The sequence below is a fragment of the Salvia splendens genome, chromosome 8 (assembly GCF_004379255.2).
Source record: "Salvia splendens isolate huo1 chromosome 8, SspV2, whole genome shotgun sequence".
Classification (NCBI taxonomy): domain Eukaryota; kingdom Viridiplantae; phylum Streptophyta; class Magnoliopsida; order Lamiales; family Lamiaceae; genus Salvia; species Salvia splendens.
Window position 1 is genome coordinate 30,853,688 of NC_056039.1, and position 14,549 is coordinate 30,868,236.

Below are 14,549 nucleotides of genomic sequence, written 5' to 3' on the forward strand. Positions count from 1 at the left end.
TATCTTCCGGCACTCTTCAGCCGTGTGATACCTTCCATCCGCCGGTTTAAACGAACAGTAGGCTCGGGAGATGCGTTTCCACATGTTGTCGATCCTCTGGTTGCTCGAGCGAATGGATCATCGCAGACATTGATCCATGCTTTTAACAAAGCCACACACTCCTCACTCCACACGGTCCGCCGTATCTCATCGTAGTCGTTATCCGCCTCAGCCCCCGCCTCCTCCGCCCCAGCCCTCGACTGCGAGGACTCACCCGCCACCCCCTTGCCCTTGCCGCGCCCCTGCCTCTACTCTTGCCTTTCTTTGAACCACCCCGACGGCCTGCAGATGATGGACTCTCAGTGGGAGGCACCCTAACCGGAGATAGACCCAACTCCTGCAGTGAGAAAGTCTCAGCATAAGTGTACTGAGACTCCAGTGGAGTACATGTCTGGGATGCCCATGTAAAGAAATCAATAATGGGGCGATAGACATTGTCCCCGGGCGACCCAGCAGTGGCCGACTGCCCCTGCATCATCCCTCTCTTCTGCGTCATCATCTGGGGCATCATCCCCAGCATCATCCCGCTCATCTGGGCCGTGCCGGCACTCATGCCCGCTATTCGGGGCATCATCCCTGCCATCTGGGCCAAGCGTACATGTTATAGTACTATGGCGGCATCATCCCCGGCATCTGGACCCCCATTCCACTTCCAACCGGGAACGAGGGTGTTTGTGTTTCGCTAGTGGCTGGGGAGTCGCTGTCGTGGTGCTCCATTTATCTTGAATAGAAATGAGAGTAGAGAGATAGAAACTCGTTAATACAAGTGGTGCAAATGAAAATGAACCAAAACGAGCCGTATATATAGAGTTTTTTTTAAATCAAAAATTGCTCTCGTCCGTCGGGCGCCCACAATAGTGGACGAGACGACGGACACCGCGACGGACGAGCGCAAAAACTGACAGATGAGGGGTCGTCCGTCTGACTCGTCCGTGAGCGGGACGCCGATCTCAATAGCAAGCGCGACGGACGAGCGGCTCGCGGTCGCTCGTCCGCCGGCTCGTCCACTATTGTGGATGCTCTACTGAGATCATGGTTTTTGGGATAAGAGCATCCACAATAGGAAGGACTTCCCCACGGACTAGCACTAGGCTTCCCAAAAACACATTCTGTCACGTCACTAGGACTTCCCACCCACTACCACATTACTAGGACATCCCACTGCACAATAGTGGACAAACACTGAGGACTAGCCAACGCCCTAGCTAATAAAATAAATTGAAAAAATACGATTAGTTCATTTTAATTGTTGATGTTTATCAATATAACAAAAATGAAGTGAACTGAGTTGTAAATATTGAGTATAAATAAAAAAAAGTAAAAAAATTTTTAAAAAAATGGGACGTCCTACCTTTGTCCGTCGCTGCCCACAAATAGCGGACGAGCGCCGAACAAGGAGGCGGACGTCCGCCTTATCCGACGGACAACCTCGTCCGTCTGGGACGTCCGTCACCCGCTCGCCGCCCAAATAGTGGACTAGCACACGAACTAGCGCTAGTCCACCGGCTAGTCCTCTATTGTGGATGCTCTAATTGGATTAACACGGTTGGGCCACTTTGAACTGTTAGTTTTTTAATATTTGGGTTATTCTTATAATTAATTTGGGCTGTTATGTTTGAGATTTTTATTTAAAAAATCTTTGGACTGTGCTTTTACTTAATTTGGGCTGGAGTATAATATCTTTTGGGTATATAATTTTTTTTGGGCCTGTTTTATTAATGTATGTATATAAAAGAAAAATAATTTGAGAAATAATTATGTATTCTTTTGTAATTATTATGTTCATTTTATTAAAAAATTATGTTAAATATTTAATTATATCTTGAATCGTATTTTGTTGTGTTTGAACTTACTAAAATTTTTTTTGTAGCTAATGTTGGTGTATCGTTCAAAGTTCAATAACTTCAAGTGATGTTGTTCTTGATCAACCTACTTCATGTATTGTGCATGATAGTATCATTTGTTCGTCTTTTGTAATTTATTTTCATATAATTTGATGTTTGGATTTACCTCAACGGGAGGTAAAGTTGATAATAGAATGAACACTGGCCGTCCTCCACCTATTTTTCGTTTGCATGACCAAAATACCACTTAATGGGTAGTTTGTTGCCATAAGATGGTTGCCCCTACAGTTTGCTCAGTGTACATACGGAGAATGAGATCAATAATAGAATAATATCTTTGAGTCACGAGTTACGAGTCGTGCATGTCTAAATTTTTGGCTTGTAAAGATGATGATAATAGTAGAGGCGATCCACCGTTACTGTTGTTCTCAAAGAAGTTTTTCTGAACTTATGACTATTGGTTTGCTGTTATTTTCTAAGTTTTTGTTCCTATATATGAATATTTATATTTTGTTGATCACATTTGTTCAGTTGCATTGTTTATTCCGATTATTTGATTTTTACTCTTTGATCTTTTCTCAAACATATATTCTTTATTTATAAATCTTACTCAAATTAAATCATATTGTTTGATCATTAGTGTCACATCTTATCTTTGTCCATAATTTTATTGTTTTTCTTCATTTAGATCATAAAATAAAATTGAATAAAATCGTTTGCTGAATTTGAAATGTTTCATTCACTAGGGAGTGGTAAATTCTTTATTTAAATATATTCGTATTCATATTTAAAATTCTTATGGCCCGTGCATAGCACATATGTTAACACTAGTACTAGAAATGACAAGGTTTTGTTTTTACATGAAAGAGTGGCTACTATTTATATTAGTAGTAAACGGCGTATTTTGTTATGAAGGAACATAAATTTATACTATGTCACGTCTAGAACTTGAGATCTTTGGTATCATGAACTATTCTACGTACACAAAAAAAAAACAAAACAATTTGGTTTGCTATGGAACGAGGAAGCCGGACATTGAGATTTAAGAAGCTACTATTTCACAATAAGTTTTTAAAATCAATACAAATATTTAAAATAAATAGAATGACAACTATAGATAAATGAATTACTGAATTAGTAGCAACAAAACTCCAACACGAAGCAACTTCTTTACTTTAAAGTTTGAATTATTAAATAATAATAATGATATTTATAAATGCTAATTTGAATACTCTACTATAAAACTACTAAAATACTCTTAGAAAAGTTTAAAACTATCGGGGAGCCTGGACCTCACCCAACCACCTCTGCCAATGTTAATTATATTATGATAAACAGTGTACTACAATTATTTTTTATCTTATTTAAAAACAAAGAATATAGCTAAAATTATGGATTCCCACCTCTCCACATAGCTACGTCAGTGTTTATATATGTGTGTCTATACATTATGAAAGTAGTGTACTATCATTAGTTTGATTTCTAGTTTAGTCCTATTAACTTTAATCCCTTTTAGTAAAAATATTTTTTTTAATGAACATGAATATGATCATATGAAAGCCCAGTCAATTAATGGGCTTTTATATTGGGCCAAGATGAAAATTTAATGGCTGCCATGAAAACACATACTCCCTCCGTCCCTGAAAATTTGTCACCTATTTCCTTTTTCGTCCGTCCCTAAAAATTTATCACATTTCACTTTTACCATTTTTGGTAGTGGACCCTATATTCCACTAACTCATTCACACCCACATTTTATTATAAAACTAATATATAAAAGTAGGACTACCAACTTTTTCAACTCACTTTCTATTATACTCCCTCCGTCCCGCACTACTCGCACTTATTTCCTTTTTGGGCGTCCCAAGTTACTTGCACTCTTTCCATTTTTAGTAAAAATTTTCACCTACAGCCGTCATTTTTGACTTTCCTATACACTCATTCATTAATCTCCGTGCCGAAAATGAAAGGAGCGAGTAGCCCGGGACGGAGGGAGTATTTCTTAAAACTCGTGCCAGGTATTTTGGGGGGATCGGAAGGAGTAGATAGGTCATGTGGTTTCGGAGCCGTCTGTCAATTTTCGTAATTTCTCGCACAAAAATTTAATGTCGGCTTATGATTCCTTTATCATCACCGATCACCGATCAATAAATTTCCCCTCACCAACTGTTCCGATCCGAGAAAATTGAAGAAGCAGCAAATACGCAGTGAGATGATGCGGGCCAGAGGGCTCGCCCGGTTAGCGAGGTCGGGCTACGCCCGTGGTCAATGGGTCTACTCGTCTTTGGGAGTGGCGAGAGCGCGCCGCTGCTGCTCGAGCATTCCTCCCACTTTCGCAACCCTCTTCAGTCTTCTCGAGAGGTGAACTCACGCCCTCGTATTTGATCTCAAAATGGATTAGTGCCAGTCTGGGTTTTGTGTGTTTTTGCGTCGTGTGCTTAGGTGGAGCTGTTTTCCTATTAGTTTCAGCTCTGGATTTTGAAATTCGCGTTATTAGTGAAGCTTGTTTCGGAGCTATTATATTTTCTGTCTATGGTAATTTGATCGATCAGTTGGTAGGTGTAAATGAGTTCATACTAAATGGAGCTTTCTTATGGGTAGAGCAAGCTTTATTAATAAGTGGGTTGTGAAAGTTACTTTTTTTTGCCTTCCTAATCATTTTTTATCAAGTTTTGTTACAGTGATGTTTAGGATTTAAGAATAGAGGAACCTAGCTTATTCTCTGATTCCGCATCTTAACCTGAAAAATTATGTTCGGGTAAATGGAAAATGCTCTGTAGCTCGGGGCTGCTAGCTGTTGTTGTTGGTGACATTTGTTTAACTAGGGCGATGCATATGCAACCATTCACTGCTCTTTATGTATGAGTTTGTGCTGTGTTTAGTTTTGTAATTAACCCTTTTTTATCGTTACATTGTATTATATTTCTTTTTTTACTGTTTATTAGTAGGTTTTGGGTTGCAGAGTTATTTATTCATGGGTGTCAAATGCCATTAGTACGGTTGGGCAACAGGTTCAACTTCAGAGTAGCTCTGCAGTTGAGGTCAGTGCTTAACTGCTTATTTGATGATTAAACTGTCTTGATATTCAAAATTTCAAATTGCCTTGACTTAACTAATCTGCGATAAATATTTGTATCTTTGTACATTGTTTCCAGTTGGTTTAGATGCGCTTTATTGTTTGGCCAACCTTCTTCTTTGTATGGCAGGAGCAAGTAGACCCGTTTTCTCTTGTTGCTGATGAACTGTCGATTCTCGCGGATCGTTTGAGGTCCATGGTAGTTGCGGAGGTATGACATGTACGGTGTTGATTATTTTTACCAAGATGGATGTGTAATGAAGGTAATTCACATGTAATTAATCTCATATAGGTTCCTAAGCTTGCCTCAGCTGCAGAGTATTTTTTCAAATTGGGAGTTGAAGGAAAGAGATTTAGACCCACAGTAAGATTGTCAACCCAATCTGATTTCTGCGTGCTTACTTGTTACACCGCTGATTTTCCTTTTCTTTGTGTTCTTGTGCAAAAAATGATGGACTGATTTGAAATTTTGGTAATTGATTTACTTATGCAGGTCCTTTTGTTGATGGCAACGGCTCTAGACTTACCAATCCAAAGGCAAATATCTGAGGCTGCAGTTAATACCCTGTCTTCAGAGTTGCGTACAAGACAACAGTGTATTGCTGAGATCACAGAGATGATCCATGTTAGTGACTCTATCTCTTCCTAGAAAGCTGTTTGCACAATGCTCCACTTCATGTCTCATTCTTAGACATTCAAATGAGTTTTGGGTTATAAAATTAGTTATGCCAGAATTATTTAGAGAATGGTATTCTGTAGCTTTTTGGTGTCTTACTTTCTCGCAAGTCACAATGTTACATACTTACAATTCTATGTTTATGGGATATAATTTCTTGTTTTAGTTATTTTGAGCGCCTTGGCCAATTGAATCTTCCTTTAGTAATATCCATGTAATGTAATAGGTTGCTAGCCTCCTCCATGATGATGTGTTGGATGATGCTGATACAAGGCGGGGTATCGGCTCTTTGAACTATGTTATGGGAAATAAGGTATATGATTTGTATCCTTTTGAACTCCCTCGGCTATAAGAAAAAGTGGCAAGGAACTTGATTTTCAGATAAAGATCATCTTAGTCCTGTCGACTTTTGAGTTAGGTTATTTGTCTACGAGTCATGTTTTCTTTGTTTAAATTGCAGTTAGCGGTGTTGGCTGGAGATTTCCTGCTATCTAGAGCTTGTGTTGCTCTTGCTTCCTTGAAAACACACAGAGGTACTTTAAGCCTTTACATGTAGAGGATAAGCATTTCTTTACACACTTACATCACAAGCATAGAGTGACTATAGAAGGCCAATCATACACATGTTCAAGAATATCGTTTATGTTTCTTGTAATTGCTACAGGTTGTTTCTCTCCTGGCTAAAGTCGTGGAACATCTAGTCACTGGTGAGACCATGCAAATGACTACTACATCTGATCAACGCTGCAGGTATACTGATAGCTGGGCTTATGACTTCTTTTTTTGTTTCGCTGTTTTCTCTGTATTGGTAACATGCAGAACAATATCACATGATATCAATAACTGTTCTCCTTTCACACACTTATCTTATCTTATCTTATCTTATCTTATCTTATCTTATCTTATGTTTTCTTCCTAAAATATTGTATGTGTTGCTTTTGTTCAGCATGGAATACTATATGGAGAAGACGTACTACAAAACTGCATCATTGATATCCAATAGTTGTAAGGCTATTGCCCTTCTTGCTGGACAAACGGCAGATGTTTCAAATTTGGCTTTTGAGTACGGCAAGAACTTGGTTTGTGTTTTTCTGCTTTCTTTCTTTTATGTACAAATTACAATTAAACTGGGAGTGTTTATTGTGTTTTTAGTGGACTACATGCTGTCTTAACGTGCTTCATATTAGCCTAAGGTTGTAAGATGATGTTACGCGATGGGGTGGCGGAGGGTGGGTATTGAATTCTCTGTTGTTCTAGTTTTATCCTCTTTTCTGTGTATATTCTGTGTGCATATTGGATGCCTCGAATATTCGTTGCAATATGTTGTTATAAATGTTTTTAATGTCATGTTCTCATCCATGATTTCTTTATTACTACTATAAAATAATAATAATGATAATACTGTTATCATGACTTTAATTTTAAAAAACTTTTCCTGTTGTTTCTGTTACCTGCCATAGTTCTATCTTGAAATCTTGTTTGCATGTGTTTTTGCAGGGGTTAGCATTTCAGTTAATCGATGATGTTCTTGATTTCACCGGCACATCAACTTCCCTCGGGAAGGGATCCTTGTCAGACATTCGCCATGTAAGTATCTCCATTTCATTTGAACTTTACACAAATGCCTTAACAATGAATGTGGTTCTAAAATGACATGTCAAAAATTCCAAATAATTTTTTTCAGGGGATTGTTACCGCTCCTATATTGTTCGCTATTGAGGAATTTCCTGAACTTAGGTTGATTGTCAACCAAGGATTTGAAAAGTCTTCAAATGTGGACCGGGTAGGTTTGCTTCGTTACTTGATCATCTGTCAACACCATCGATTAGTCTTTCCCTCATGTGCCTATTTGAAAAAAGAGAAATGTGTGGATATCATCTATCCAAAGTATTGAGCTCTCTCTCTCTCTCTCTCTCTCTCTCTCTCTCTCTCTCTCTCTGTCTATAGGCTCTAGAATATCTCTCAATGAGTAATGGAATTCAGAGAACCAGAGAGCTAGCAGCAAAGCATGCTAGCCTTGCATCAGCTGCAATCGATGCCCTTCCGGAAAATGAGGATGAGGTTGTGCAGAGGTCGAGACGGGCGCTTGTAGAATTAACGCATTTAGTCATCACCAGAACAAAGTAGAACAGATATACAAATATGATTTAGATCATTCTGGAAGTCGCAAGATCGTATCTAGGACAATTTTCCCTCTCCTGTTTTCGGTTGCACAAGACAAGTGTTAATTCGATCCATCATTTCCCCGAATAAAAATGTCTTCCACATGAAATTTTCTCCTGTGAGAATGCGAAGGGGTCCTCTTTAGCTTGAATTATTTGTTGCAATCGATCAATTAGATACTTGCAACATTTTGTATTTGGTGGTTTGATTCTTTACTAAATTGTTTTTGCAATAATTTTGCTTTTCGAATCGAGGCATCATGCAATAAAAATGTCTTTTATCTTACTTTCTGCTGCAGTAAACTGATTGTATATTTCATATGAACATATAAAGTGAATTTGCTAACATTATTACTTTCATTTACTAAAAACAACACACCGAGTCAAAACACACTCTTCACATATCTACTCAGCCTTCCTGCATACATAGTTTGCATCTTTCTACTCTCGTCCATGACCCCTTGATATATCAAAACCGATGGACCCCGTTGATATTTCGAAACTGGTATTCTATAGGAGATAAAAACCATATAGCAAGTCTGTGTTGTAACTGAAGCCCAATCAAGCAATACAATCTGCCCCCTCTCCAGTGGAAGAGATTTACTTCAGTAACGAACAACTTAATTCTCTGTGTCGTGATCTGCATTTTTCATTCTCTACCAGCATTTACAAACCTAAGAAATTCGCGGGTTCATCATGATGGTATTGTATCTCTAGAGAGCTTAACCCTTTTTCTATTGATCTAAGTTCTATTTATACATTGAACTAAGGTCGTGGTTTGCAGCCCTACTAACAAGATCGTGGGTGAGCAATAACTGCTCAATAACTCTTCGTACACTACATAGAGTGGGTTATAGCGGAGGTCGTGAGAGCCTTTCATGAGTCCACTAACTCCTAGTTAGCGCGAATGCTGAGACGAACGCTTGGACTTACCGATCAGCTCTTGCGATCTGAAGAGGAGAGGCTTGATGGTTCGGGCTTTACCGGCTGTAGGCTGAGTCCGAACTCTTTGGTCGTGCCGAACTTTGGTTGTCCGAACAGATTACTATTTTGGGCTCTGGGCTGATGGGCCGTCACTGTTATTGGGCTTGCCATTAGGGTTTAGTTCGTACCCCATCACTACCCCCCCCCCCGAAAAGCGAAGTGGATCACTTCGGCGAGGTGAGTCACTTCGGCATTCTGGATAATGGTAAGGGGGAGGCTGACGTCAGGGGACGTGCCTTGCGCGTGCCTGCTATTAAATGCGACAGTAAAATCCGGCCGTTGAATCCTGAAAAGGTGGGATTCGAAACGGCGCAACGATCTCGAAATCTTTCCCGAATCTGATAAATATGCTCTTTCTTCCTCATTTGAACACCTTTGCGTGTTGCGTCTTCTATACTCTCTCTTTCTCGAGAAATTTTCTTCCGCTTTCAAGAGCTTCTTCAGACTTTCTTCACCTTCAAAAAGTAAGAAAATGTCTTCTTCTTCTTCGGAGTCGGGTAGCGGTAGGAAAGGGGATAAGGGGTCTTCTGGCCGGAAAGAGTCCGCGGGAGAAGACCGTAGAGTATTTCCATAGTATTTTGAGTAAGGATACTGTGATATCCCTACCCGAAAAATACTTTTTTCCCTGGGGGGGAAGGCGGTGGTACCTGACGGTGATCATAGAGCTGACTCCCCGCCGGAGGGGTACGCCACCGTGTACGAGGCCTGCTTAGAATGCGGGCTTCGTTTCCCCCTCCCTTCTGCCTTATAGATTTACTAGATTTTTTTCAGCTTCCTTTAGGCCAAGTGACTCCGAACTCTTGGAGGCACTTGTCGGCCTTCGCTGCCGAACTCCGTAGGTTAGGAAGGGATTTGTCTTTGAAGGCGATCCCTTAAATTCTTTCAATTTAAGAGGAAGGGGTCTTGGTTTTACTTGATCCCTTTACAGCCCTTTAGGGCCCTTTGTAAAACGAAGTGGCCGAAATGGCAAAATCGCTTCTTCTACTATGATAGGACCGCGGCTCCTAGTTTTCCTTGGAGAGGGCCGGAGTCCGTTATCCGTCATCCTCGGCCTGAACCGTTGGACGAGCTCGATGGCGAGCTCAACAAGATTCCCATAGTTAGGAAACAATACACGGAGTCTGAGCTCGTCAAGGGCGACGTCGTGTTCGACATCTCGTCTTCGGACGAAGAGGCCGAGGGTGAGGATTTCTCTTTATCTTTATGCTCTACTGCTTTAACGAAGAAATCTGACTTTGCTTTCTTGCTTTTTGGCAGTGTACATGCTGAATAAGGCTAGCCGCAAATCTTCGGAGTCCAAGGAGCCGGAGAGGCCGAAAACCACCAGCTCGGCGTCTGATGCCGAGAGGACTCCGAAAAGGCAAAAACCTCTTCGGATCCGAAGAAGCCGGAATCGACTTCGGCAAAGGGGAAGGGGAAGGCCCAGAAGCCCCCGAGAGCGCCAGAGAAAGATGTGGTCTTGGCGCCTCCTTCGGAACATATCTGTGAGCCGTTTTTATGGCCCACGGACTTCGCCGAGGTGAATTCTCTTCTTGATTTTCTGGCCTTGCTTTTTTCCTGTATTTTTTGTGGCCCCTTGTTGACTTTTTTCTTTATCCATTTTCAGAGGAACGATATGCTCTCCAAGCTCGTCGCCGTCGAACTCTCCAAAGCGTCCAATGACTATGCTGAGATGCAGAGGAAGTTGGCGGCTGCTTGTCATCGGGCCGAACAGGCTGAGGCTAACTTTGAGAAGGCCAGAGCTGCTAGGATTTCGGCCCAGGATGAAGCTCAGTTTGCCAAAAACCAGCTCGTCATCCAGCGGGAGCAGACGAAACGGAGGGATGCTGCTGCCGTGGTTGCCCAAGGGGAGGCTCTCCGTGTTTACACGGAGAAACTCTTTTGAGCAGCCAGTTCTCGGCCTTTGTCGGTAGTCTGGTAAGGCTAATTGCCGATAAGGGCGAGCAGGGGGCCGACGTCGTGCTGCCTCTGTACAGCCGAGAGATAGCAGCTCGGCTTCAGAATCTGCCGCTCCTTGAGGAGCTCGCTTCATCCTCGGTCCTGCTTTCTGCAGACCGAGTCCGGAGTTGTCGAGCTGATCGGGACGAGAACCTGGAGGCTATCTTTGCCTCCGTGGGACCCATTTCACCCGCTTCGACTTACAACGGAGAGGGTGAGGCCGAGCCGCTGAAGCTGGAGGCCGAAGTCGAGCGGGCCGGGCATCCGGAGAAGGAAGCCGATCAGGAGGCGGAGGCGAGGCCGGCAGGAGGCGAGGCCGAGGCTGAGGTAGCTCAGGAGAAAGAAGCTGAACCAGACCAAGGAGCCGGAGACGAAGCTGGTGGAGTATGATTTCGTCTCCCTTCTCTTAGTCTAGTTTCTTCCTTGTAAAATGGCCTTGAAGCCCTCCTAGTGTAAAAATTTTCCTTGTGAATGAAAAATTCTCTACACTTGTCTTCGTATAGCTTTTCGTACTCGCCTTTATTCCTGTTGTATTTTACTATCTGCTCGGTACAGCTGCCGAACTAATATAGCTGCTTTTGTACTCAAGGAGATGGAGATACTTCACTGGAAACGGCTGTACTCTTCGGCTTTAGACGAAGCTGAGAAAAGAGCTATAGCCGATCAGACGAAGAATGACGAGCTTCTGGCTCGTTTAGTGAAGCTGGAGGCCGATAATAAGGACTTAGAGTCCGATAAGAAGGATCTGGAGGCCGAGCTGAATACGACCATTGCTGAGAGGACTGCGTACGAGGATTACATCCGTGTGCGCGGGGGAGTGACCATATCAGATGTTCAGAGTCGAGTTGACGAACTGTGGGAGGAATATCATGTACTCCGGAGGAACAATGCGCTGGAGAGCTCGGCTTGCCAACAAGTTGTGAAATCATTGCGGCGCTGGGCTTCTCGGTACAACATTGTTCTTTCTCGGCGCCCCTCCATAGAAAGATTCCTTCGGCATATCGTGCCAACAGATGCTCGCACTCCAGATCAAACCTCTGGTTCCCTTGTTCAAAATCCTACTCCCAGTCAACAACGAACTCCGGAACAGCCGGAAACGTCAAGACGAGAACGGGCTCAGGAGCAACCGGAATCGTCAAGACAGGGACGGACTGAAATTCGCCGAGGAGTTGTGACTATGAGCGAGCAAGATCAGCAGATGCTTATTGCAGAGACTCTTCATCGCCGAGGTGTTAGGACTTCTCGGGCTCGGGGAAGAGGCGTTGGGTCGAGGATAGCATCTCGTCGACCTGCTTATTCTTCATCTGCTCGGAACAACCGAACTCGGCTTCCAGAGGATTTTGCAGATAGGTGGCTTAACTTCAGCAACCCTGGACAGTAGAATAGTCCTTTGTAATAGCGTAACGCCATTTTGTAGGGTAGCGGAGTTGTATGCCGAACAAGATTTGAAAAATGAAATTTTGTTTTCGCTTCTAACACTGTATTTACAGCTTAGCGAAAAAATTTCATCGTACTTGTCCTCGGTCTTATGAAGTAAACTTCTTTGACCGGACTTGGTCCTTGGTCTTATGAAGTAAACTTCTTTGACCGGACTCGTCTTTGGTCTGATGAAATAAACATCTTTGACCGGACTCGTCTTTGGTCTGATGAAATAAACATCTTTGACCGGACTCGTCTTTGGTCTGATGAAATAAACATCTTTGACCGGACTCGTCTTTGGTCTGATGAAATAAACATCTTTGACCGGACTTGGTTTGTGTTCTAATTTGGCGATTTTTGTCGCCGGGATCGAACTTTCCCTTGTCCTAATTCGGCGAGTTTTATCGCGTGGATCGGACTTTCCCAGTTAACCGAAGTGGTCTTATGCAGTAAACCTCTTTGACTAGACATGGTCGTCCCCGGTCTTATGAGGTAAACTTCTTTGACCGAACTTGGTCGTCCTAATTCGGCGAGGTTTATCGCGTGGATCGGACTTTCCCTTATTGCAGTTCGTTCCAGACGAAGTGCTTATTTCTTAAGCCGAATTGTGGTCTTGTATCTTCCTGAGAAGCTTGGACTCACAATCGTTGGCTTATTGCAGTTCGTTTCAGACGGACTGCTTGTTAAGCTGAATTGTGGTCTTATATCCTCCTTAGAAGCTTGGACTCACAATAGTCTTTAATAATCGATCTAAAAAGGGGATCAGTCTTTAAAGAACGATATACCTTGGTACCATTTGTAAGAGACGACAAGCACATCGAGACAAAACACATAGAGAAAAAATGAAAAAGATGAAAGAAAAAAACTTTAAACTTTTTTTTAAAAAACGACAAGTAAAAGGTGCAAGTAAGAAACAAACAAATAAAAACATATACCCCTATGACCGAACTAGACACGAGACGGACTGACCGGACTGTCTCTTACAAGTGGAACTTCTTGAGGTTGGAGATGTGCCATGTTCGGGGTACTTGTTCTCCTGACATGTGAGTCAATTTATAAGACCCTTTGCCGAGGACTTCTGACACCCGATATGGACCCTCCCATGTGGGTTCGAGTTTGCCCAGCTTTTCTGCTCGGCTTACTTCGTTGTTTCTCAAGACGAGATCTCCTACTTGAAATTGAAGCTTTTTCACCCTTTGGTTATAATACCGGGCTACTTGCTCCTTATACTTGGCTGCTTTTATGCACGCCAATTCTCTTCTTTCTTCGGCGAGATCTAGTTCTGCTCTCAGTCCGTCGTCATTCATTTCTGAGGAGAAATTTAGAGTTCGGGGACTGGGTACGCCGATCTCCACCGGAATTACGGCTTCAGTGCCGTACACCAGACTATACGGAGTTTCACCGTTGGAGGTTTTGGGTGTAGTTCGGTAGGACCATAGGACTTGAGGGAGATTTTCTACCCATTGTCCTTTGGCTTGTTCTAACCGAGCTTTTAACCCTTTCACCAGAATCCGGTTCGTTACTTCCGTTTGTCCGTTTGCTTGGGGATGGGAGACCGAAGTGAACCGCTGTTGAATATTCAGCTCTTGGCACCAATTCTTGAACGTCTTGTCGGTGAACTGAGTCCCATTATCCGAGATGAGGATGTGGGGTATGCCAAATCGGCACACTATGTTCTTCCAGACGAAGTCCAATGCCTTTGAGCTCGTTATCGTAGCTAATGGTTCAGCCTCCACCCACTTCGTGAAGTAGTCCACGGCAACGATAAGGAATTTCATTTGCCGAGGAGCTTGAGGAAGTGGTCCCACTATGTCTATGCCCCATTGCATGAAAGGCCAAGGGCTTTGCATAGTGTATAGATCGGTCTGCGGCATCCTTGGGACATTTGCATGAATTTGGCACTTCGTACACTTCTTGACGAGCTGCACTGCCTCTTGTACCATGGTTGGCCAATAATATCCCCATCTCAGAACTTTTGTAGCTAAAGCTCTGGCTCCGATGTGGCTACCGCACGATCCTTCATGAACTTCTCTGAGGATGTAGTCCGTCTCTTCTGGTCCTACGCACCGCAACAACGGCTGGAGGTAAGACTTTCTAAAGAGGACTCCTTCATGAAGTTCGTACCGAAGTGCTCGGCACGTGATCTTCCGAGCTTCTCTCTTATCCTCGGGCAATTGTCCTTGATCCAGATACCGCAAGATCGGCGTCATCCAGTTCGGCGAGCTGGATACTGAATGTACCTCGGCTTCATCAATGCTTCGATGCATTAATTCTTCCACCTTTGAGCTCGGATCTGAGGCCAACTTACTTAAGGTATCTGCTCGGCTATTTTCCGCTCTGGGAATGCGGATTATCCGAAAATAGGAGAAACTTCGGCTGATGTTTTGCGCTTTGTCCAAATACTTCTTCAT

At 42.8% G+C, this 14,549-nt stretch overlaps 1 pseudogene; it reads left to right on the plus strand.

Moving 5' to 3' along the window:
• The first annotated feature begins 3,936 nt into the window (after nt 1-3,936).
• LOC121743777 lies at nt 3,937-8,083 on the plus strand (annotated as a pseudogene).
• The last annotated feature ends 6,466 nt before the right edge of the window (nt 8,084-14,549 follow it).